The following is a 3,955-nucleotide window of genomic DNA, read 5'->3' on the forward strand; positions in this document are numbered from 1 at the left end:
ACTGTTTCTAATGAGCCAAAATGTGTAACAGGAAGCCTACATTTGAAAGACAAGAGCATTTGCCAGCCAGGGTCTGAGAAGTTGTATTATAGGAAGTGTTGGATTTAGTGTTTTGGAGCATCACTCATACTGGGGACTAGTCATCATTCAAAAACTGAGCTTGACTGTTCATTTTCGCTCTTGAAACTCGACCCCTACTCCTACTCCTATACAGGTTTATACTAGCTTAAAATAAACTTACAACACATTAAAGCCATGACGGTCACAAAAACACCCAGCACAGCTCCATAACATTTTAGACTACATTTCTCAGCATAAAGTTTGTTATGTGAGACCAACTGGACACTTAATATTAACCTGTCTCTTGAGTTTATTTTATCTTCGCAGATGAATTTGCCCCATTGAAGAATTATTTGAATTCAGTGCATTGTGTTTATTTTAAGGAACTTTGGAAAACAGTGGTGGATAACAAAATAAAAAATAATTAAAAAAAGAACTTAAGATAAAACATATTAAGAATTATATATTCAGGTTTTTGGCTCAATGCCTATGTTGCATACATCCATGCAATATGTTTTTTTATAATTAATTAATATAAAGGTGAGTGGTTGTGTGTATTAGCCCAACTTACTTTAGATCCCTACAAAGTTAGAAAGATTATTATGACTGTACAATCAGTGCGTGCATGCATATGTTTTTGAGAGTGTGTACAGTATGTGCTCCTGTGTGTATGGGCCACTGCGTCCAGCTCCTTCTTGCTCGAGCTAAAGTCTGTGAAGGTAATGAAGATCAATGAGAGGGACGGTGGAGGCCGGCTGAGATCCAGGTACTGTCTCCCTGTTTCAGGCCAAAGCTCTATCGATCCGCCTGTGCTCCACTCTGCCAGCATCTGATAAAGGGCTTCTGTACACGCACGCACCCAGACACCACACACACACATAGGGAATGCACACACTGGCATAAAGACTCACTCATGTGCACGACCAAAGAAACACACCAAGTTGCTAGGCTTAGTCTCTAATGTTCGGGAAGGAGTTAAGCCTCCATCACCCCTTTACAGTTTTCTGCACTGTCTCAAACACCTGAAGGAAAATGTAGAGCTCACATTTCATCATTGTCAAATAATGCTAGCTGAGTATAGCTATTTTTCATACTGCAAATTGCCTTGTGGTGGTGCTGCTTTCAAGTACACTTTTGTCAGCTCTTACGAATGCATACGACGGAAACACAAGTATATCATGCATTCAAGGGCTGTTGTTGTTGGGAGTAATGAGAGAGTGGATCCTGCAATAATAGCAGTCAATTTTTAATGGCTGTTATATTAATTTAGAGATCAGTGGCGCCTGCAGCCTTCTGTCTTGTGAAATGCAAAGGAAAGGTGCCACAAACAGTCTCGCTTTCGCATGGATACGTGCATACAAACAAAAGGCGGTTTTATAGAGTTATACAGGCACGTATACAAATATTTATAGACTGTACTAATATTTAATATTTAGGGAGAAGTTGCAGTTGCTGTGCTATCCAACATTTAAACATCACTTCTGGGCAACTCCAGTCATTTTTCCACTTGCACAAAATGTTCAAGACTGTTGAGTTAGTACTGTGTGTTTCTAACAGACGATGGAGTCTGGCTTTGTCAAATGATAAAGCACTGCAGATGCTTTTGATACCTCACCAAATCCATTTACATATTATCCATTTTCATTGCACTGTTGAGCTTGTCAACAGTATGACAGGGTATGTAGTATGTGTGCCAATTACATTAAATTAGTACCTAATTGCTTTACTTGTTTCAAATGCAAATACATTGCCTTTTCATAGCTACAGTATATGATGGTATTCAGACTGGAACAAATGTACAACGCCGTCCCTAAATGAAAGGATGTGCCTATTGTAATCTCTGTCTACAGATGTTGGGGAAGGATTTCACTATCCTTAACAGCGATGTCAAGTTCCAACTCAAAACCCTCAAACGATCACATCATTCCCAAATGCCTTTTGAAATTTGCCCAAGATCTGTCTCAGTATGTTCTGAAAGGTGCTAATTGTCTCGGCTTTCCCAAAGATGTATTTCCAAGCAAAATAGTTCAAGAGAGATTAGATAAGTGTACTTTCCAGACAAATAGCTAATTTTCTCCACTTTATAGTGTTTCAAGCAATTAAAAGAGTCTGTGAATGCCAGAGCTTGGCTCGGTAACGCTTTTTTCATTTTAAATGAACGTGCCAGAGAAGCCTTTCCCTCAAAAGGATGGTGGCTGGTCGTGGGCCAGTTTTGCATGTCTCTCTCTAATGAAAAAGGTAAGGCCATGCAGGAGACTAAGCAGAGCCAAATGGTAGTGTCTGAGCAGAAATTTGCTACAGACTGTACAATTAGCATGACATTGCTTTTAATGCTGTGTGAACTCCACCAACTGCTCCATGGTGCCAAACATGCACTGGATTAATTGACCTAATTAGCATTGCTGTGAGAAAATAGAGCAGGCTTGTTTTCTACATGGTGGTATATTGTTTTTTATTCACGTCTCTTTTGGGCAATGTGTTTTTATATATGTGTGTGTATGTGTGTGTGTGTGCAAGAGAGAAGATGAAGAGCGAGATGAGATAAACAAAAAGTTCAATCAAGCAGGCATTTGCTCTGAGCAAATGTTAGCCTAAGCCACCCTCTGTTTGCATCTCTCGTTGCCAGAGTCTATTTCTCTGTCACAGCAGACATTTCACTTCTCTGCCTTCTCTGTGTGCATGAATAAGACAAGAAATTTGACGACTTGTGGGCATTCTCTGGCTCGAAGCAATCCACAGAGGCATCTTGTCTTTTTTTTTTTTTTCCCCGTTATCCCTCCCTTCTTCATGCTCTCTCCTGTCGATCTCTCCATCTTATCCTCTCTGTTTCCGCTGTCTCCTCAGGCAAAGCTTAGGGAGGCAGTGCTCTTGGATGGACGGATGAGGGGATGGTGGGTGGACAGGCAGGAAACACTTGTCACCCCTTACGTCACCCAGACGACATTATATAATTCGCATGGCATTTTTCCTGAGGGCACCTGATATGCCCATCACACAGCTCAATCCACTTAGTGATGATGAGCGGCCGCTTGTCACGTTCACGTCAACGTGTGACGAGAAAAATCCCAAGGGAAACAGAGGAAAACAAAGCACACTCAGTTGTTTAAATGCACACACACACACACACACACACACACACACACACACTCCTTTTATCCTGCTCTTCAAGGCTGTGAACAATGTAATTAAATTAACCCTTAGTAATGTAAATGCAAAATAAAAATAATGCGGGCAAGCACGACAGTGCTTAAGCATCGTCTCTCTACTAGCCCCAGTAGACTTTATTTGTTCAGCTACACACTGAAGCTGAACACGCCTGAATTGTATTATCATAAAGCACACATATACACACACACATAGCAAGTTTGGCCCTGGTGTCATACACTACCTCACAGTGTGGTGATAGTGTTATGCATTTTTATGTTGGGCCGAGGCCCCTCTCTAAATAGGGGTGTCACGGGTGCGAGGTTCGGTAACCTTGTGCTTTATTGTCTCGGGGCTTGGAAAATGGGTTTTATTCCAGGCTGAAGATGAGATAAGGCTCTGTCAGGAATACTGGCCTCCCTGCCTCTTACCCTCACTGCTGGAGGCTTATTGCAGCAGAGAGGACTAACATTCCATCTCTCCCTCTTTCTGTTTTCGATAGATTTTCATTACATTTGGTGCTTTCTTCTCTGCTTTGACTTTCATGTTCTCTAACTCTTTCCCCGTACCCTCAATTTCACCCGTCTTCATTATGCTGTCATTAAACCAGCTCTGATTTCATTGCAATCATTTATCACGCTGTTGCATGGATTCATTATCGGTGTCTTTTAATGTATTTTTTCCCCTCCGCTTCTATCTTGTTCTCAGTCACACCCTGCAGTGAGATGACCCCGGTGCCTTGGGACTGTAC

The sequence above is a fragment of the Larimichthys crocea genome, chromosome XIII (genome assembly GCF_000972845.2).
Source record: "Larimichthys crocea isolate SSNF chromosome XIII, L_crocea_2.0, whole genome shotgun sequence".
Classification (NCBI taxonomy): Eukaryota; Metazoa; Chordata; class Actinopteri; family Sciaenidae; genus Larimichthys; species Larimichthys crocea.